The sequence below is a fragment of the Triturus cristatus genome, chromosome 8, assembly GCF_964204655.1.
Source record: "Triturus cristatus chromosome 8, aTriCri1.1, whole genome shotgun sequence".
In the NCBI taxonomy this organism is placed as follows: Eukaryota; Metazoa; Chordata; class Amphibia; order Caudata; family Salamandridae; genus Triturus; species Triturus cristatus.
Genome location: NC_140591.1, coordinates 1,198,538,423 through 1,198,561,177, shown reverse-complemented (window position 1 = coordinate 1,198,561,177; position 22,755 = coordinate 1,198,538,423). Strand labels below are relative to the sequence as shown.

At 47.0% G+C, this 22,755-nt stretch overlaps 1 protein-coding gene across 6 annotated transcripts in view; it reads right to left on the bottom strand.

Moving 5' to 3' along the window:
- UBE3A (ubiquitin protein ligase E3A) overlaps window positions 1–22,755 on the bottom strand; it is a 276,799-nt gene that overhangs the window by 131,121 nt on the left and 122,923 nt on the right. For 3 of the 6 annotated variants that reach the window (XM_085622887.1, XM_085622886.1, XM_085622884.1), the window contains exon 3: window positions 19,572–19,638. The exons of the other annotated variants lie outside the window; for them this stretch is intronic. The gene's annotated coding sequence lies outside the window, so the exon portion shown is untranslated. The remainder of the gene's footprint in view (window positions 1–19,571; window positions 19,639–22,755) is intronic. 6 annotated transcript variants of the gene reach the window in all.

Here is a 22,755-nt window from a genome sequence, read left to right as displayed (position 1 = left end):
TAGGTGCCATAGCTGCAGATGTTACGTCTCTGAGAATCCTTTCTTTAGTTATGTGAAATATATTCATTACAAAAAGACGCAATATTTGTCTATGAATCACCCAAAGTGAAGAGAACTTATATTCTTTTAGGATGGGCGTGCCCTTGTTTATGTAGGTAAGGAGGGCTTGGAGGCCCATTGCTAGGGAGGATAGGCTATATCTTCAATGCCAATTGGTAGTGGAATCAGTTTGCCATGTGTGTAACAATAAGGTGGATGTAAGGGAACAATTTATCCACCCGATTTCTGATTGCCTGAGAATCAAAAGTGACTGTGGGTGGCATGTGTTGTAAACGTCCCTAAATTATAGGGAATAAAAATTAGTGGGTGCAATTTTCTATGCATATAATTGGAACCCTTAGTATTTATATAAATGCAGTCCTTGCAATGTATAAAAATGTTCAAGCGCTTAATAGCACAGAGCATTTTCATTTAGGTGTATTATCTACTACATATAATTGTCAACATTTTTGATATTTTTGAAGTTTGCACAATTTATTTTAAACTTTACATGGTTCTGTAAAATATTTATAAACTATAGCTAATATATATATATATATACATACATATTTTTTATAGGGGGGGACTGTTCATTTTCCCCCTTTGCCGCTTGTATCATGCACACGTATTTCTTATTACTTTTTGGCTCTGGGTTTGGTTAAGACCTTTTGATTTTGCTAAAATTATATAAGTGATATACTTATAAGAACTTTCAGCCAGTCAGTCCTCTTCAACCACGGGTCTTTACTTGTGCCGTTCACATTTTTATTCTATCCACTACAGTATACAGCATGGTGAAATTGGTCACCCACTGGCTAACTTCACTGTTAAAGATGCAGCAGCCCCCTTCCCACAGGAGCACTTCCCCACACAAATTAGTTCGCTAAATGTCAGGGACTAAAATGACCCAAAAATATATTTTTGCTTTTAGTGAATATTATTTTTAGATTGTTAAGAGCCAAGCAGCTTACCATACAATACCATTTTGTCACAACCATGACACAACAAAAGAAGCACTGACAAAGCGAAAAGGCTTGTGGCCAAGACGTGTTGCCATAGCTGATTTATGTCATGTCCTCACTGCCTGTGACATTTTTGTGCAAAATACAGCTTAATTTTTATTCTGGGTACTAGCAAAAGCAATCATTTTTTTATTATAATGAACAATTCCTAAACAACCACTAATGACGCCAACATGAAAAAAGAAAATTATCTTGCAAAACACAGGTTACAATGTATATACAAATTAAAGGCAGGGGCTTGACAATCATTTAGAGGGTTGGCATTTACCGCACATTTACACAATTCATGTAACATTACAGTGGTGCATATAAGTTTCCCTGCAAAGCTGAGTGAGTAAATGTATCGTTATGAGGCTCATCTTGAATACTGCAACATAAGCAAATGAAAACAGTACATTATAAACTGTGTATGGCATGTAGTATTAGTAACTATTAGTGCACCTTTGTTAACGCGTGTTAATGTAATGATCCATAACTGATCATCTGTTTTTTTAAATGAAGAGATTATGTATTTTTAGAGGTTAAGCTACTGTAAGTTTACAAAAATGGAATGACCAACGATTTTTTTTACAATCTATAAGATTAAATTAATGGCAAAGGTTAACAAAGGTGGAGGCATTGCCAGTATGAAAAATTACATTTTTAAGTCCGGCTTGACAGCACAGACAAAGCTTTAAGAAGCATCACTGGAAGAGGGGCTTTGTCTTCAGCTACATGTTGATTGCCTGGAGTATAGCATTTGACTGGGCTGTGTGATTTCACAAAAAGTATGCTTGTACTGCAATTTTTGTCTTGTGGATAGTTTATGCACAGAACTGAAGAAATGAGTTGATTGGTGAGAACCCTAAGACCAAGACTATATGGCTCATCTGTCATTATCAAAATGTATGACAAAGATCGCATGCCTGGTCTTTATTGTGAAACATATGTTAAAGACAATAGGCATATATGGGCAGATTGTTCTTAAAGCCGATTTTCTTGCATGAAATCATACAAATTCCTTTAGTAGGCTAGGGTTGTTCGTTTGTTACCCCCTTCGACAAATCTTTTGGAGTATAAAATTTGTACAGTGATCTGCACAGCGGGTCCCTCAAAAGAGGGCCTGACCGGTTTAGTTGACTGCCAGGCCCAGAGAACAAAACACATAAAAATACACTCAAATTTCACTAAACATTCATATACATAAATAGAAGGGTTTTAGGTAAGCCCTCTTCTGCTAGTTGTTTGTCATTCACATTTTGCTTCTGCGCCGGACCACATGCAGCAAGCGGGAATGATGAAGCTCACTTCAGCCACTGATCCAAGTGCTGTACAAATAATGGCAATTTGCCAGATGGCATGTGTACATCTGTAGAAAAAAGAGCGTTTTAGTACCAGGGTTGATGGACCAGTCCTTTAGTTTTCCATTTATTTTTTTAGAGGTCCTGTATTATTTCTTTACTTCTTTGCCTTGTTTTTTATTAATATTTTTCAAGCGTCCTGCATCTCTCCGGAGCGCTTCTAGGCTGCCCACTTGCCGCTTCAGCTGCAGTGTGTAGCATTCAGTCTGGCCAATGCTTCTAAGCCAGAAGGCCGTCTTGGGATGTATAGGAATGTGCAGTTCACTGTTTCTTTTTTTTTTACTCTTACAAGTAGGCCACCATGTTTAGAAGCATGTCACCATCTTGGAAGTTTTGAAACAATGATACATTTTCACAATACAACTAACTACAAGATGACCACCTAGCATGATGTTCATTGAGAGGTCATCTTGTATTAGTATTGAGCATAGCGTATCCTTGTTTTACTGCTAAAAAGTGGCCAACACATTGGCTCTAAACAAGATGGCCACGTTGGAACTTTAAAACTATACACTAACACCATTACAAAATTGCTGCGCATTGAAACGTTTAATTTTACTTTTTATTAAAAGCATGCACACCAGTGGGCAGGCTTTCTTTTTTCTTCTTTTAAATTATTTTAGAGATCCCTGTTAAGTTTGTGTCATGGTTTAATACGGATAGGTATGAGGGTGAATGCAAAAAGTCAGTGGTTGGGTGAATTTCAGATGAGTGCAAGAACGTTTAATGGACTGTATATGCAAACAATTATTGAGTGCCAAACCTCACCAGTGACTGAAGAGGTAGTTTTAATTATAAACTAGAACTACAGTTATTGCCAATGCTTGTGACTTTCTTTAAGGCTAGGTTATCTTTTAAATTGTGCTGAACCCAATGTTAAAAGCACCACCGAATTGCTTGCTTAGCTTGAACAATGAGTAATGGTGTTTTCAGACTGATAAGTACTATTTTCTATTAACTAATTGCAAATAACTTGAATATTAATCTGTTAGTGCATCAACCTATGAAAAAGGAAGATGTAATAGACCCAATTCTAGAATTTGAAAGAATTTTATCTGACAATCAGTGTCTGAAGCTTTAGCAACTGATTTCCACAAACATTTATCACCATCAATCTTTTGGGCCAGAAGGAGAGAATGTATGCACGCATCTGAATGTTGTTTCGTTCAGTCTGCACACACTACACAAAAAACTTACTGCTGTACATAAATGTATTGCACACTGGAGAGGAAGGAATAAGTCTATTTTCATATGGGAAAGTGCTTGTGCTCCAGACTCTTACTTTCCCTTTAAAACATACATATATACAAACACACACACACCATAAATGTATAATTTACGCACCACCTTAAATATAACATAACTTTATTCTTTATCAACAAACCAAACTTAAACTACAAACAACTTTAAATTTCTTATCTTATACTTATAATTTACGCACCGCCATACACAATGTATTCAACTCAGTAGCCACACTATATTAACTATAACTCACACATTCTCCATGCACTGCTTATACTGCTTTATATGATCTTTCGTATACTATCTAAAATAATATTTCCAAGAACATTTGTCACATCACAAATCAGATCTTTTGTGAGAACACAGTGATGGGAGAGTGTGGTATAGTGGAGTAGAGTTCATTGGTGTGTGGTGGAGTGGCATAGAGTATAACAGCATTGAGTTGAGTGGTGCAGAGTGTGGGAGTGGCTTAGAGTGGATTGGCGTACAGTGCAGTGTTGAAGAGTGGCATACCGTGGAGTGGAGAAGTGTAGTCTGGTAGAGTATAATAGCGTACAGGCGAGTAGCGTACAGTGCAGTGGCATAAAGTGGAGTGAGGTGCAGAGTAGTAGCATACAGTAAAATAGCATACAGTGGAGTGGCGTAGAGTAGAATAGCAGACATTGGCATACAGTGGAGTGGAGTGATATACAGTAAAATAGCATGGAGTGATGCAGAAGGGAATAACAGTATTTCAGGCATACAGTGTAGTGGCATTTAGTGGAATAGCGTGCCGTACAGTGGAAAGGCGTAGAGCGTTGTAGGTTAGAATGGTGTGGAGTGGCATAGAATGGAGTGATGTATAATGAACAAGCATACAGTTGACTGCTGTAGAGTGTAGTGCTGTATAGTGGAGTGGCATACAGTGGAATAGCATACAGTGCAGTGTTTTACACGGACGTGCCATACAGCTGTGTGGCATACTGGAATAGTGTAGAGTAGTAGAAATTAGTTGCATACAGTGGAGTTGTGCAGTGTGGAATGGCGTACAGTGGAGTGGCATACACTGGAGTGTCATAGACTGTTATATATTACAGTATGGTAGAATAGAGTGGAGTGGGATACAGTGGAGTGGCGCACAGTGGATTAGCATAGAGTAGAGTGACGTAGAGTGCGGTGACATGGTATGGCGTAGAGTTACGTGAGGTAACAAACAGATGCAGTGTGAAATTATTTGGATGCAATATGGTAGGAAAATAAATTTTTAGGTGTAAATGGCAATTTTTGGCAGTATATGTGAATAGTGTAAGTAGTGTCAAAGTTCTAAGTTTTAAAACACATAGCTATATATTGTGCTGCTCTAAACTGTGGTAAGTTTCCGGTATACCACGGTACATGCGCATGATAAGGCAGTAAGTGATTGGCTAATGGCTGTGTTTAACAAATGTAAAGCGCAGCCATACCGTTTTCAGCACAGTTTGGTGAGTTCTGTTTCCCGCTGCGTTCCAGGTTACTGTCTAAGATAGCTACATAGTAGGTTTTGTCGTTCCCTACCTATTACCACTTTATTAAAGTGCTAATAGGTAGTGAAATGCATTTATAATTTTCTATATTTTTTAGAGCAGTTTAGGGACCACTGTGATTTTTTATACATTTCTATAAGTAGCACAGTAATTTGCAGGTAATTACCGCGGTACTGCGTGGAATCTTGTGAAGATTTAAATATGTTAAAAACAGAAAATGCACTGTACTAGACTATAAAAGCAAAATAAAGGGTAGTACAGTGCATTTTTAATATTTTAACGTTTATTTTTGATTATTTTTTTAAGGTACAACAGTACTCCCGAGACATTACTGCGGTATTCCGTACATTTCTTTTAAATATATGGAAACATATAAATACTTTTCCTTACCTATTACCACTTAAAGTGGTAATAGATGGGGGAAAAATATCAAACCTTATTCTTACCTTTATCTAAGGGCAAAACGCAGAACACAGCCAAAGTATACCTAAAACATGGCTGCCCTTAACTTCTGTAAAGGCTGAAATTAGCCAATCACATACCATCTTTTCATCACAGTGTACCGTGGTACTTAAGCAAAATACCGTGAAATTTCCCAAAAATACAGCAACAACCCATATTATGGAGTTTAAATTCCTTATAACTTGAATAAAAAATACTTAACCTACTTATCTATAGTACCCAAAATGATAATCTGTGCACCATAAATTCGAATCCTGTCAAATTTCATGTAAATCTGTTCAGCAGTTTTTGTATATTTGAAAATGTATTGGTGGAAAATATCGTTTTGGGACCCCCGGTTATATTTACACCCAACTTAACCGATCACTGATTAACTTGTAAACCGCCAATGTAGAAAAATCTATAGGTCTGAAAGGTTTTGAGGAAATTCGTCAAACTCGGGCAAATGTTATTCCTATACCTGGGAATCCGAACTATGACTACAGAGTGGTGGCCAACACCCAGACATTGCGAATGTGTAATCGAGGGCTCCCATACTCGGGCCCTGAAATTCAGCCATAATCACCCACTGGCTGCACAATCGGCAGCCTAGCCTGGAGGATCAACACCGAGTGACACGACTGCCGACAGTGGCATCCCGGTGGGTAAGCAGGGAGCATAAATACAACTGACGACTAGCTGATCAGCAACCGCACCGCAACACCAAATTGGAAGCCAAAGGCTGGCCCTGAGGGGGCGAACTGGCAGAGGCCCTCAAAAACCAGACAATGCAGTACAACAGCGCCACTACTGATGAACATACCCTGCCGTGATGGCGTGAATGCCTGGCGGTTGGGAGCTCAGAGATGGTTGCTTGCACACGCTCTAGCAGCTGCGAAGAGCTACCGAAATGGCATGAGGGAGTTGGTGGCTGGACCCGGAGAGCAAGACAAGAAGTAAGCCCCTGGAGCCCTGTCAACCGTACCTATTTTGCGGCACCGATGTCAGGGTCCTTGCCAAGCACCCTGCCTGAGATGAATGGTGTGGAGCAGAGTTGCCCCAGCAGGAGAGGGGCCCAGTGTGCGCCCATTGCCCAAGAGGGGAGGCCCAGGGGTTTGCCATGTGAGGAGTGGACGGCCCTTCCTTATCGATGACTTCCCCCCCACTTGACTATCTTCCCCCCCCCCCTTGACTATCTCCCTCCCCCCTTTAACTCTTCCCCACACTCCACAAATACAGTTCAGGGGGTGGGGGCACTCAGAACAGCCTCAGTTAGCCTGGACCGGAGGCCTAAAGAGTGGACAAGGCCTGGGTAGTGACGGTCGGGGACAGTTGGCACCAAGGCCAGAGCCCTGCAGAAAGTTGGCCTGGGGTGCTACTCTAACATGAGCATTTGGCATGGGATCCTGGTGGCCCCCTAGGTTCGAGGGCGAGGCTGCCTGGGGCCCGAGGCATTCTGGCTGAGGAATTGTGTGGGGGCTGGAACTCTGAATACAGGGGGGGACCGCTGAATGGCCCCACTGGGTGGGTCGCTGCTGGCTGCGCTCCCGCATAAGGGACCCAGCGCCTCTACTGGGTCCTTGGCAGTGGCGATGCACATGCAGGGCCCAGACAGTAGCAGGCCATGCAGACCCGAATTGCCACCTAGTTTGACCGGCTGGAGTGCCGGACGACATAGCGTGGAACTTGCATCCTCTGCCCTGGTTGGTGCCGGGATCACACGGGCCCCTTCGAAACACTTGGAATCCCTGTTTTTTGGGCCCCACAGGTGGCAGCATCCTCAGGTGCCTGCCACCCCTACATCAGGCTATTATTGAGGTAGGAATCACACCTGGGGCCAGGAGTGGAATATCCCATATTGGAATAGGCGATTCTGCACTACTAGCACCAGGGGCTCTCTCTTTCACTCTATCCAGGGTGCCGTCATTGGCTGGAAGGGACCACGGGGCGAACCAGGGACAAACCGATAGGTCCGCACCCCTGTGCGATCTCGCTCATCCCCATTGGATAGTTTTCCAACTAAGATGCCAGAGTTCGACATACACACATCTGAGGCGACACTTCCAATGGACAAACTAAACCTGATCCTGCAGGAAATATGGGAATTGCGACGGGAATTGCGACGGGTCATGGAGAAACGGCTGGGGGGCTATCACCACAAAGTTTGTTGAAAGATGACCATAACAAGCTATCCAATAGATTCAAAGCTAATGAACTGTCGCTCTCGACATTGTCACCTGGACATGGTGAACTTATTGCGCAGGCGGCACAGCTGCAAGGCCAGATGGATCTTCTACAGGACCGGGTGGAGGATGCAGAGGGGAGAGCGAGCCGCAACAATTTACGTATCATTGGATAGCCTGAATGCACGGAGGGCACATGTGCCACCCAATTTGTGGAGGACTGGCTACGAACAGAGGTGGCTCCCACTGGTCTCTCGGACATATTTGTGGTTGAGAGGGCCCATAGGGTCCTTACCAGGAAACCGAACCCTGGAGCTCCCCAGAGGTCCATTGTAGCCAAGATCCTTAATTTTTAAGACCGAGATGTTATGTTACAAGCTGCCAGGGAGTGAGCACCTATCCTAGTAGACAATGTGACAGTCTCCCTCTTCCCAGACTACTTCACAGCTGTACAGTGCAAATGGGCCTCTTTCCAGGAAGTCAAGGGGTAACTTCGAGCTGAGGGCCACAGGTATACGCTCCTCTTCCTGGCCAAACTTAAAATGTTGCATGATCAACAGGCACATTTCTTTGTGGCCCCAGAGCAAGCCCTTGGGTGAACTGACAAGCCTGGCCCTCCAAAGGCAAAGCATACACTGAGAAGGCTGAGCTGTCCGGCCTGGCAACGGCAACCGGGGGACTCCTTCCCTGCAACAATTACTGGAGGGTCGACTGGCAGCTTTTTAGTCAGCGACCACCCTACGGAACTTGCATCAACCCACAAGCTCCAGCTCATCTCAGGACAGTGCCTCGGATATGAACGGGAGTGTGGCGTTGTTACAGACGGTAACTTCACAAACTGCAGGTAACTTATAGGGGAAGCCTTGCTGCATCCATTGTTCAGTGTGGCGCGCACCTGGGAGTAAGTTGAACTGCCAGCACTACCCCATCGCACATGCTACCTTGCTCCCCACAAGAGCAGACACCCTCAAACAGTGATGCTTGCTGATATCAGATACATCACTCTGTTTTCACTGGCCAAATGAAGGAAGTGACTTCACATGGCACAGATCCGTTATTTACCGTTAATTCGTACTGGTTCCATGCCCGGGTAATTTCTTGAATGGTCTCCAGTCCATGCTGTGTTGCAAAAGGTATTGCTGGTTTGGTTGCTCACACCCCTATAGCAGGTGCACCTGGTTTATGATGTTTGTATTGTTCATATATATTTTTTCTTTTACAGATTCGGTCGAACAAAGGAGAATTGAGGACCGAGTATTGGGGAAAGTTTTAACCTCATTGATTGTGTCCCCTACAATGATGTAGAGGGGGGAAAACTGTTGTGTGCTGAGCCCTGTGGTGCATGGAGTTACACAGGTGCAAAATTGTCATTGGTAACTAAACTGTTTAACTTGGTAACCTGGAATGTGCATGGTTATGGGATCCATACAAAAAAGGCACAGAAGAACAAGTTACTTACCTTCAGTAACGATGTATCTGTAAGAAACATTAGTTAGTTAGATTCCTCACCTTAGAATATCCCCAGGCGTCAGACTGGATCCGGAAGATTTTTGTAGCAATACCCCTTGCGCGTCGCTAGGCGTCGTCTGCGGCTCCGCGTAAGTCGTTGGCGTCGTGCGCCGCAATGACGGAGTACTTAGACGCCGCCCTCGCGCGCTGACGTCAGTTCTTGTACATAGCTTTCCGCGCCAGGAACACAGAGCCATGCAAGAGACCGACACTGGTGCCAAAAAATCTAGGGCCCTGAAAAGGATAGCCTTAACCCTAGATGTCGGTTCGCAGAACGGGGAGGATGGGTGGGTCGGTGAGGAATCTAACTAACTCATGTTTCTTACAGATACATCGTTACCGAAGGTAAGTAACTTGTTCATCTGAAAGAAACACGTTAGTTAGATTCCTCACCTTAGAATAGATACCCAAGCAATACCAACCCCGGTGGTAGGCCTGCGAACCAAGATCACACCAGAAAGTCCTGGAGGACAGAACGGCCAAAGAAGCCATCCCTCCGGACTTGGCTGTCTAGGCAATAGTGCCTGGCAAACGTGTGCAGCGAAGCCCACGTCACCGCCTGACAGATGTCCTGCAAAGGGACTCCCCGTCCAAAAGCAGTAGTAGCCGCCGTGGCCCGAGTAGAATGGGCTCGCAGCCCAACAGGAGGGTCCTTTTTTGCCAAGGAATAACAGATTTTTATACACAAAACGACCCACCGGGAGATGGTCCGTTTGTGCACAGCTTTTCCCTTCTTAGCACCCACGTAGCCAACGAAAAGCTGGTCGTCCACCCGGAACTGTTTCGTGCGGTCCAAATGAAAGGAGAGCGCACGTTTCGGGTCCAGACGGTGGAGCCGCTCTTCCTCTTTGGAAGGATGCGGAGGTGGAAAGAAGTGGGCAAGGTGACAGATTGCCCAAGATGAAAGGGGGTCACTACTTTCGGTAGACAGGAAGGACGAGGCCGAAGGACAACCTTGTCCGGATGAACAGATAGGAAAGGAGGCTTGGACGATAGAGCCTGGAGCTCACTCACCCGTCTAGCCGAGGTGATGGCTACCAGGAAAGCAGTCTTAAGAGTGAGAAGACGAAGAGGACAATTGTGAAGAGGCTCAAAGGGAGCGCACATCAGAAATGTTAAGACAAGATTCAAGTCCCACTGAGGCATTACGAAAGGGACAGGAGGGAACGTGTATGTAATGCCTTTAAGAAAGCGTGACACTACAGGGGACTTGAAAAGAGAGGGCTGATCAGGAAGCCGTAAGAAGGCAGAGATGGCAGCAAGATAACCTTTCAAGGTGCCCAGGGCAGAGCCCTGCCGGGCCAAAGAAAGAAGAAAGAGGAGAACCTCAGAAAGAGGGGCGGAAAGGGGATCCACAGCCTTTGCTGTGCACCATGCCACAAATTTGTTCCACTGGCAGGCGTATACCGTCTTTGTGGAGGGACGCCTGGCTGCCAGAATGATATCACAGACTTCAGGAAGCAAGTCAAATGGCATCAACTGCCGCCGCTCAATCTCCACGCATGGAGGTGGAGGCTGGACAGGTTTGGGTGGAGGACCGTCCCCTGCTGCTGCGACAGAAGATCCTCCCGAAGGGGCAGACGTATCGGAGGATCGGTCAACATACTGAGTAGCTCGGGATACCAGTACCTTCGTGCCAATCCGGAGCCACCAAGATGACTTGGGCCCGGTCGCGCCTGATCTTCAGCACTCTGGGCAGAAGTGGTATAGGCGGAAAGGCGTACAACAGACCGCAACTCCACTCGCAACGAAAAGCGTTGCCGAGCGAGTGCCGCCTTGGAAATTCCAACGTGCAGAACTGCTGACATTGCGCGTTCTCGTTGGTGGCGAATAGATCCAACCAAGGCTCTCCCCACTGCTGAAAGAGACCTTGCGCCACCTCGGAGTTCAGACGCCATTCGTGATCCATCATGCACCGGCGGCTGAGTTCGTCTGCTCTGGCGTTCAGAGAGCCCGCCAGATGTTGAACCACCAGGGTGATGCCCTGGTGTTCCAGCCATGTCCAGAGGCGCAGAGCCTCCTGACAAAGGGTCCACGACCTCACCCCGCCCTGTTTGATGCAATACCACATGGCGGTGGTGTTGCCCGTGAACACCTGCACGACACTTCCCCCGGACAGAGGGAAGGAAGGCTTTCAGTGTAAGTCGGATCGCTCTCAGCTCCAACAAGTTGATGTGGAGGCGAGACTCCGCCGGAGACCAGAGGCCTCTGATCTCCGCCTCTCCCATATGGCCACCCCATCCCAGGAGGGACGCATCCGTCACTACGACATGCTCCGGTAGGGGTAGGGAGAGGCTCTTGCCCGTGACCCAATCGCGGTCCGTGAGCCACCACTGCAACTGCTGTGCAGTGCCCTCCGAGATCAAGACATGGTCGGACAGGTTGCCGTGATGCTGGGCCCACTGAAACTTCAGGTCCCACTGCAGAGCCCGCATGCGCCGCCTGGCGTGTTGCACTAGTAGGATGCAGGAGGCCATCAGCCCCAGAAGCCGCAACACTAGCCTGACCGAAACCCAGAATAGAGGCCGAAAGATGGGAATCAGGGCCTGTATATCCCGGACCCGCTGTTCCGGTGGATAGACCCGGAACTGCGCCGAATCGAGAACCGCTCCGATGAAGAGGAGCTTCTGAGAGGGGCTCAGGAGTGACTTCGGCACGTTGATGGAAAACCCCAGCAAATGGAGGAGATCCGCCGTAGCCTGGAGGTGGGAGACGACTGTCTGGGGCTAGCCCGCCTTCAACAACCAGTCGTCGAGATAGGGGAAGACTGGAACCCCTGATCTGCGCAGATGAGTTGCAACCACCGCCATCACTTTCGTGAACACCTGAGGGGCACTGGTAAGGCCGAAGGGGAGCACGGTGAACTGAAAGTGCTCCTGACCCACCGTGAACAGCAGGTAACGCCGGTGGGCCGGCAGGACGGGGATATGGAAATATGCGTCCTGCAAGTCCACCGCTACCATCCAGTCTCCAGGGTCTAGGGCAGCTAGAACCTGAGCCAAAGTCAACATTTTGAACCGTTCCTTCCGGAGGAAGGCATTGACGTTCCCGAGGTCCAAGATAGGGCGTAGGCCTCCTTTCCCCTTCTTGGGAACTAGAAAGTAGTGGGAATAACAACCACGACCTACTTCTGGGCTCGGAACACTCGACGGCCTCTCTGGCAACGAGGGCCGAAACTTCCTCTTGCAGAAGATTCAAATGATCCACTGAGATACGGTGGTGCTGCGGTGGCATGGCTGGAGGGGTCGTCTCGAAGGGGAGGGAGTAGCCCCTTCGGACGATTTGCACCACCCACCTGTCCGAAGTAATGGTACGCCAGTGGAGCAGGTGATGGCGAACCCGGCCTCCCACTGGCGAGGAATGGGCCTGAAAGCTCGGACTAGGAAGGCTTTGAGGCGAATGCTGCCGGGGTGGATGTGGACTGACCGCGTTGTCCTCCAGTACCGCCTCGGCGGAAACCGCGACCGCGTGCAGGCTGGTTCTGCGGCCGGTGGCTAGGCGGACGTGAGGAGGTGCCCCTTCCTTGGCCACGAAAGGAGCGAAAAGTGGAAGTTTGTGGCCGTGGGGCCGAGAGGCCCAAGGACTTGGCCGTAGCCCGGGAGTCCTTGAAACGAGCCAGCGCACTGTCCGCTTTCTCACCAAAAAGGCGAGCGCCATCAAAAGGCATGTCCATGAGTGTGCTCTGGACATCCCCAGAAAAGGACGTGGACCGCAGCCAGGCGTGACGTCGAAGCGCCACCGTGGTAGAAATCGCCCTACCCAGCGAGTCCATAGTGTTGAGTCCACATCGGATGGCATGGCGCGCTGCATCTCTCCCATCGGCCAGAGCCGAGGAAAGCCGTGCCCGGGCCTCCTCCGGGCACAGTGGCAGCACGTCCTCCACCGTATCCCACAGAGTGGGAATAACGGTCCAAGAGACAGGCGGTGTTTAAAGACCGCAGGCCCAAACTGAGCGAGGAGAACAGCTTCTTACCGAACTGTTCCAGTCTCTTGGAATCCCGGTCCGGAGGAGCGTACGGGAAGGAGGATTGGGAGGTAGAGGCCTGGATAACCAGACTCTCGGGGGTGGGGTGTTGGGACAGAAAACTGGGGTCGCCCGGAGCAGGGCGGTGGCGCCTGGCAATGTTCCTATCCACAGGAGGGACTGTGGAGGGCTTGGACCAGGTGCCCTGCAGAACTTCAGTGAGGGCCTCATTGAATTGCAGCAGAGGCTCAGTGGAGCATGCGGAAGACTGAAGCACCTCAGTGAGGATGTTAGTCCTCACAGCCACGGCAGGCAGCTCAAGCACAAGGGCGGCGGCCGCCTTGCGCAGCACCACAGAAAAAGCTGCACCCTCCTCCAAAGCCACAGTCGGAGGAGAGATGAATCCAGTGTCCGGTGAGGTATCCAATCCACTGGCCTCCCCCAGTTCATCTGCCCAGTCCTGTGAAAGTTGCCCTTGAAGGGCCATAGGGTCCTCAGACCCCTCCCAGTCGCCCCCGTCATCCGATTCCTGGTAAACAGGAGGAATTATCGGAGCCGGTCGATAGACATAATGTGTCTCTAGCGGCATCGGATGCGGCGTCGGGCGGCACCACATCGGCGTCGGGACCGGACAGGGGCTGAACCGGGGATCGACGTCGACCGGCGTCGGATGTGGTACCGGTGTCGACGCCGGCGGAGGAGGCGTGACGAGGTCGACCGGCGTCGACGGGGGCCCAGGCTAGGGCCACTCTGGGACCTGCGGCGTCGGGCCGGAGCCTCCAACGGCGCCGGGGCCGGAGCCGCCGGCACGCAAGGTCGCCCAGTCGAGTCCGCGGGGCCCAAAGGCGCGCCAGCAGGCGTCGACGGCGGGGCCAAGCTCCTCATGGCCGAGAGGAAGGCACTGACCTCCGCCGACGTCGCGTCAATCCCAGGGACCGGCGGGTAGGGGATTTGCGCGGCGCCTGCGGGTCCGGCGGAGCCGCGGGGGTGGAAACACCCTGACCCTCGGCCGAGTCGCACGACCGGCGAGGGGAGTCCGAAGAGCGGTGTCGCCTCTTGGACTTCTTAGAGCGCTTCGACTTACCCGAAGACTTCGAGCCAGACGAGCGACGATGTCGAGTGCGGCTCCGCGACCGATCTTTGGACCTCCTCCTGGACCGGGATCGAGAGGGGCGCGGACCAGAGTGGCGAAGCTCGAGAAGCTTGCGAGACCGCTCCCGCCTAGCTTTCGAGGTCAGGGCCATACAATCGGAGCACGACTCCGCGTCGTGGTCGAGGCCCAAGCAGTACAGGCACCGGCGGTGATGATCGGTCACCGACATCAGTCGGTGACAGTCGTCGCAGGCCTTGAAACCAGGCATCCTACCGGCACCAGAGTCGAGAAAGTGACCAAAAAGAGTCGAAAAAGTTAGTCAAAAATTGACTAAAGGGGTAGCTCTCCCGGATCGGCGCTTACTGGCGCGGAAAAAAGAAGAACTGACATCAGCGCGCGAGGGCGGCGTCTAAGTACTCCGACGACGTCATTCCGGCGCACGACGCCAACGGACGCGGAGCCGCAGACGACGCCTAGCGACGCGCAAGGGGTATTACTACAAAAATCTTCTGGATCCAGTCTGACGCCTGGGGATATTCTAAGGTGAGGAATCTAACTAACGTGTTTCTTTCAGATTATTAGCACAACTACACAGGCGACAAGCACATATTACCTTGATAAGGAGGTAATTGTGTTAGGGTACATATATGTACCTACTACAGAGCAGGACACCTTTTACACACACCTGTTGCTGGGAGGGGATTTTAATGCTGTACTAGATATCACTCTAGATAGGTCGCACCACCCCCTGCCAGGGCCATGCTGGCCCACCAAGCCCGAATGGTAAAACAATGGGTAGATGTTTGAGAATCATTTGATGTGTGGCGTGGCCACAATGAAGGCATGAGGGAATTCTCCTTTTATTCACATGCACTGCACTCACGATTAGACAGATTCTTATGACCAACACATCTCCAACGGGGTGTCACCCATGCCACTTACTTTGGCAGGACCACATTGGATCCTAACCCACCTAGAGATCTCACTGCACGGGGCCAGGTACCAAGTCCAATTCCCACATGGAGGCTCCAACTTCGCTTGTTAGAAGACACTGTATTCCGGGGCACCCTAGCAACTGCCAGTGACACATACTTCAAGGTCAATGCTGGCACTGCTTCCTCACCCATTGTACAATGGGAAGTCTTTAAGGTGGAAATCCTGGGCACAGCCATTAATAAATTGGTGGGGCTAGGAAAGTGATTCTCCGAGACCTGAAAGAAAGTAGAGGATTCTCTAGGGCCCTTTGAGTGAGCAGTGTCTGATAATGCAGACATGGCTCCCCAGTTACAAGAAGCCAGGTTGCAGTATGCAGAATCGCTGGAATGCCTCAGTTTGGTGGACTTTCGCCTATACACACATAGGGTACACACCGGATAAATCGGGCACCCTCCTGGCGCACTTAACACGTCAAGACCTCTCTCCCACACGGATTCTAGCAGTTGGCACCCCGGCCTAGGTGGTAACTCGACTCAGGATTATTAAATCATTTCAAGATTAATACACAGAGTTATACTCCACATACCCCGCTCCTGACCAGGTGGAATTGACTAGGTTCATTCGAGGGACGAGACTGAACCTAGGGTGCAGGCAGCTGACAGGGAGGACCTCTCTGCCCGTATTATGGTGAATGAAATCAGAGGGGCCCTGAAGGAACTGGCTTGCAATTAAATGCTGGGGTCCGGACTCCTGGTAGAGTTTTATTCCGCATACTCCACTAAATTGATCCTGCAACTAGAAAAATTGTTTAACACATCCCTCAACACGAGTCTTCTCCCCTCGTCCACCACTTGCTGAAGCCAGGAAAGCTCCAATAGGAGTGGTCTTCGTATCACCCACTCTCGATACTGAACACCAGATTTAAAATACTTAGCAAGATTGTGGCTCACAGGTTGCACCGACAACTAATACGTATAGACCAATGCGGGTTTGTGCTGCGCGGATATACCTTGCTGAATATCCAGCCTTTGTTCAAGATCATGGATGCAAGCCGGGACCTATACCCCTATGTCAGTTGTCTCTCACTGGACTTTCGACAGGCTTTCGATTTCTTAAACTGGGTTTCATGCTGGCGCCCGACTCGTTTCGAGATACCTCTGGCCTACATTAGGTAGATCAAACTACTCTATACTGTTCCCATGGCTCAGGCTTGAACTGGTCCACAAATATATCCCAAACCTACCCAGTATGGTGAGGTACGAGGCAAGGTTGTCCCCTCTTATCATACTAGTGGTCAAACCAATAGCACAATATATTCACCAGGAGGCTAGTCATAAGGGGATTCCCGTGAGCAATGCAGTCCATACTATATAACTCTACGCGGATGACATGATTTTGTATTTTAAAGATATTCGAGACACACAAGCAGAGACAGCCCAGTTGTTATCCACCTTTGAGAATCTTTCAGGCCTCCGCATAAATGCGGAAAAATCCTGTGCATACTCCTTTGCTGGCACATATGCAGAGCCCACCCTGTACTTCAGTGATTACGAGATCCTGGTGGCCCCTTGCACCTACCAATACCTTGGGGTTCAAATATATATAGCTGGCCCAGACCTATTGGGAGTCAATCTTTCCTGCATAATTACAGTGCTCAAATCACAGGTAGCCTTCTGGGTTACGTTTCCCCTGTCTGTGGACGGACGGCTAGACCTTGCTAACATGGTAATGTTACAGCGCCTCTTAAACAGCGTTGTAAACTTACCCATTGTAGTACCTGCAGGGATATTCCAACAACTTAACATCCATACGGATTGATCTGGTGAGGGGGGAAGGCACGCCGCAGAGTCACCTTATCACAACTACAAACTGATAAAGGAGGAATGGGGGCCCCCCAGACATCAAGGCATACTATATAGCCAGGCAACTGCAATGGTTGGCATACTGGTTCGCTTGTCGCAACCTCTCCGAAATAGACCATACCAAGGGTAAACCAGAGAGCGGTCAGCTGCACCGCCTGCTGTGCCTGGATGCCCCGACGCTGCCGACATATACGTTGCTCTTATGAACTGCGCTAACGTATTGGAAACTAGCGACAAATTATACATTGGTCCGGAAGCCTTACGCACCAAGACTACCCTTGAGAGGCCTCCTTACCGCCTCCTGCACCTTAATGAGAAGTAGACTTGAACTCTGGGAACAATTTTTCCCCATTGCAGAGTGGAGGGCGGAGACTTGATTCACATGTTGCAGGCCTGTCCACAACTTTCAGACTACTGGGCGGGAATAGCAGGAACACTGGGTGAGGTCACGGGACAGGCCCACTGGGATAACATTGAACACTGTATAGTGGGACTGCCCAGAGGACCTAGAGGATCCAAAGTGAGAATGCAATTCACAAAATTAGCTTTACTGCCTGCTCACTAGACGCCGGAAGCCCCCATTGGCTCCAAAACTAGAAGACTGGTGAGAGGAGGTTCATCGACTGCGCAAATCGCCCATCTCCATGGAATGGAATATGCAGTTGGAGGGCTTTAAGGCACAAGGTCCCATTCCCTGAGGATGCACTGAATCACAGTGAGGTTGTCCGCATGGGTCCGCCACATAACACACCCCAGGGTGGCTGTGTTATGCAGAGGCTCCAATACCACCGGGTCTACCAGGTCCTTAATTGGACTGCACCACACTTGCAAGTACATCTCCCCCTTCCGGTTCTGAGTGCCAGCTGTTAGGGGACACATTGAGGATTTTTGCTTGGTTTGGGATCCGGGTGGGGGTTGCTTAATCTTGTTTTTCTTCCTGCACTGGCTTGACCAAGATTGGACTAGGATGGCATACTCATGGCACTATAACACATGCTATTGACTCCTACCTTTTGTACCCATTCGTTAATTGGAAAGTCATTTTTTTTTAACGCCGCATATTGATAAAGATGCAATAAAGTTTGGTTAACAAACAAAAATAACTACAGAGTGGCAATTACCACTAATTTATCACATTCAAGAACAATGCTCTTCAGATCACATGCAAATTACAATTTTGTAGTAAACTCGTAACTGTGCATGTTTGCATTTTTTTGCCACACTGTTTACTTTCAAACCTAGTTTTCAACTTACAAGTAAATTTACTGACGTTAGTGGCCCCAATGTGCTACACGGGAAGTTGCCTTATGACTTACATGCTCCACAGAAAATAAAATACATTGTTTTTGGGTTCGAACTAGGTTTTTTAGCAAGTAGATGGAACTTCAGAGATTTTTTTCATCGAGTCTGGGGAGGGCCTATGATGCGCCAGCCGAAATAACGTGTAACTGGGCAACATTAATTTTATTTTCACTGCCACAGCAAGTGCACCTGCAAGCACACAAAATATTTAAGAGAAAAAGGGAGACTGCCTATTTTAATATAGTGAGATTTGCATATGTCAATCAGTCCTCTCAGGGAAATTTTTAAAGAAAAACATTAAGCATTTTTCCAGAAGTGTTACAGACGGACCTTATACATACAGGAAGAAGTGCAGTAAACTGAATCCCCGCCTGTTGCATTTGCCATTGCTTGTTTTTATTTACTGTGTTAGCTGAGCTACTACTGGTTAATGGAGTGTGGCAGGCAATACTATCATATGGAAACACTACACACTTTAAATCAAAATGTGGTTTCAAACTAAACACCCGCTATGGGAGAGTTTTTTTGTTTTTTTTTAACTAAATAGCTTTACTGCTAAGTAGGTCATTTAAAATTGAGCATCTCTGGCAGCATGTTGTGTTTTACAGTACGATGCCAGTTTGTAAAAGAAGCCTATGTATAATACATTTTACAAAATTTGCTTTTAAATACTTCTGATTTCATGCTGCATGCCGCACTTCACTCTGCGATTCCTTGTAAACAACCACACAATGCACTCCACTACACATGTTTAAGATCCGCCACATGCAGGCTGATCTTAATTAACTACACTTAAAAGATGCGTGCGCCACACAAATAACTTCGACGCATTTTCTTGTACCATAAGCCACACTAAAAAAAATGCTGCATTTTTTCTGCTCAATAGGCTGTTTAGTTTAAATTCTTTTAATTAATATACTCCCAACCGATGTACAGCCTAGAATATATTTGCTTATATTAAATTACCGTTGCTGAAATACCTACTGGCTTAATACAATTCTAACTATCAAGTACAAGAAGACGCAGGAAAATATCCTTCACGCCAAGCGTCGGAGAGTTTCTGAAGTACAAGATTTCAACTGACGTGACGAATACGAACTGTCATGCAGCTACACAAAGCCAAACAGTGTACATACTGTGTTTTGTAAAACAGCGGAAACTTGCAACCTGTACTGAGGTCAGCAATGGGAAGCTCCTTCACAGCTTCCCAGAAAAGTAGAAAAGGCACATAAATTCGTTCTTATTCAAGAGTAGAATAATACAATAAAACAACAATTAAAGCTAATTCCATAATACCTTAAAAAATAAATGTACGAATTAGATGGTTCCTGAAACTGATTTGCAAGACTAATTGATAAAGTCTCTTATTCCCACTGTTTTCAACTAACAATGTATCCATTTATTTCAGCAGCATTTCTGATGCAACCTTTCTGCTTATTTCCCTCTTCTGGTCAGTCGTGCATTTCCTAGATCTCTCCAGCTTTTAGCCTGCATCAACCACTTTATCTCTTGCCACCATTTTTGACACCTTGCCCTCCATTCGATTCTTCTGGACAGCATCCCACCCATTTTCAATCATACATCATCATTCGAGCCATATTTCCTTACTGAAAACAAGTCATTCCATTTGACCTATTCGTTGAATGGAAGAGGAAGTTATGCGACCAGGACTGAGTGGGATAGGGGTGCAGAGTATAAGCTTGAAGGGAGCAACAAGGAAAACGGAGCAGGGTTTGACAAATGCACTTAGAGCACGGAAATACCAAGCATTGGCAAAGCCAATATGTAGTGCATTTGGAACCTATTGGCTTTGCCAATTTCTTTTGTCTGTGCTGTACAGCATGTGCAGCACCATCAAAATAATATTATACATATATATACATACACACGTGCAACGGTACCCACGTCATTCCACTGACAAACACATGCGCGCCGCAGAGGAAAGACGTGGGTATCATTTACCTTTATGTTTTTTATTTGCTGATCAAAGATGGTGACCACCACTTGGACAGATGCATCAATTTTCGTTTTGTTATCACGGACGTGTTAATAAAATGAAAATAAAAAAAGCACCACAGGTGTTTGGGGTGGGGAGTAACAGAGGAGCGAACGAGATAGGAAGGGGCCCAACAGCACATGGAAAGGAGGGGAAACATCATGTTTCATGAAAGCACGAATGAGCAGGAGGTGGGGGCGTGAGAAATACACAGATTGGAGAGGGGAGGGGTGGGAGAGACGTACACGGACGAAAGAGCAACACAAAATGGGAGGGAGAAAGAGAGAAGCAAACAGGGGATGCAGCTGGAAAACATGCACTCAGCAAGTACTTCCACAAAAAGAAACAAGAGAGCACTGTGGGGTGGAGAGAAAATTGCAAGAGGGCATATGATGAAACGGGAGAGAGGCACATGAAGAAGGCATCTGGAAAACACATGAACGCACTTGTAATGCTTAAGTAAGAAAAGGGATGTGCTAAAAGTGAGCAGTGGAAAGGACACAAGTAAAGAGGATAAGCTGTAAGGGAGTAGATGATACAAGATGGATAATGCAAGCCATTGAATAAGAAGGCAAAACAAAGATAGAAAAGATTAGCAATTATTGGGCTGACCCACATCCTAAGGTGAGTTTTGGTATAGTGCACAATAGGTCTTTGACAACTTACAGCTGAAATATTTCTGTAGGCTAGCCATAAAAAAGTTACCCTACATAAAATCATCACAAATTAAACCAAAAATAACACTATTACATCAAACACAAATGACCCAAAATAAATAGTTGAATACACAAAGATACCACAAGAACTATTAAAGCTTGGACACAAATATTTAATTAACAGATGGGCCTGTCAACAATGAATACTCACTTGAAGTACAGAGGTTATAGAAAGTCAACGGGAGAAGGTGTCAGACTGCTGAAACCAACTCCTACCAGCTCCACAACAAGAAAAAAGTAACACATTGATACCCAATGCTACAAACCCACACTCTCCCAACTAAATGTAATAGATAAGTTTGATACCCCTTCACCAAATCTATTTTGGGGGCTAGTCATACAAATGTTCCCTCAACGCAATACAGCTATGCATCAATCTTTTTGCCAGGGCAAAAACTAAAATCAAAATGGAAAAAAGCTATACAAAATAAGAAAAACAATTAAAAATCAGGGGAGGATGAATTCACTGTGGTGACAGGGCATCAATGCTGTTATTGAGGCCAATTCGCCATGTAATATCACTGTTGTCATTAATAAGGTAATCCCTGTAATTCATTAGAAGTGAGAATTCATGAAGAGTGCAATAAGGATGGGGCGCTGTGCAAACCCAATTCCCTTTCTTTTTTGTTTCTCATAATATAACGTTATACTTGCTTTTGCACAAACTGGCTGCGGCAGAATTGCTTTAGCTTGTACTGCTGTTTTTTGTAATGACCTCGTTTATGAAATGCATACTATAATTTATCTCTGCAGATACAAAGCTACGACAGGAGACGGTTGACTCCTTCAACGAAGCATTAAGGCCGCGTCAAGGAAAACACATCCTTGCTGGTTATATTTGTAGCACAGCACTTTCTTACCCCTCATGAGGCGCCACAGTGCTATTTGGGAGCACGAGTAGAAAGCTACTCAGTTTCTAATGCAGAGTTGGTTAAGTGTTGGTTTGTCATGTAGCCCATGAATACCAGGTGTGTGAAGTACAGAGATGCACTCCAATCAGGTCACATCGAACTTGTTGCTGTGCTTAGGTATTCAATGAAGGAGAGATGTGGGAGTGTAACATTTGCACATATATACCATGCTTGCCTCAGCATTTTTAACTTCTGGTGATAGGGTATGAAGCTATTCCTATCTTTGTGCTATGCATATAGGGTCTGGGTTTCTAGACTGGTCTAAAGAAATGTTTGAAGTTGAGAGGGACATTTGCTAAGAGTAGCCTACATGACAAAGGATCAGTCTAATTGCAGTCACAGCAATAAAACTTCCACAAAACAGTTGGCTATCTTCTTGTGAAACACTCGCAGCTAAAGACCTACTGTGGCTGCTCATTCCCACAAAGAGTGTGCTGGACTACTTTGGATCCACCCAGATGTGGCTGAACTGAAACTAAGTAAGATACCACTGCTATCAAGAGAAACTAGTTATCCAAGAGCAGCTGGCATTCAAACTACAATAGGCTGCTGTTCCTCAACAACCATTTCTGAGTGTATAAACTATGAAACCTATAGAGCCCCTGGCCCCCCAGGAGCACCTACTCGACACCAGCAAAAATAGGATCAATGGGACTATCGAAAAGTGGAGAAGAGCAACTAAAGAACTATGGGGTCC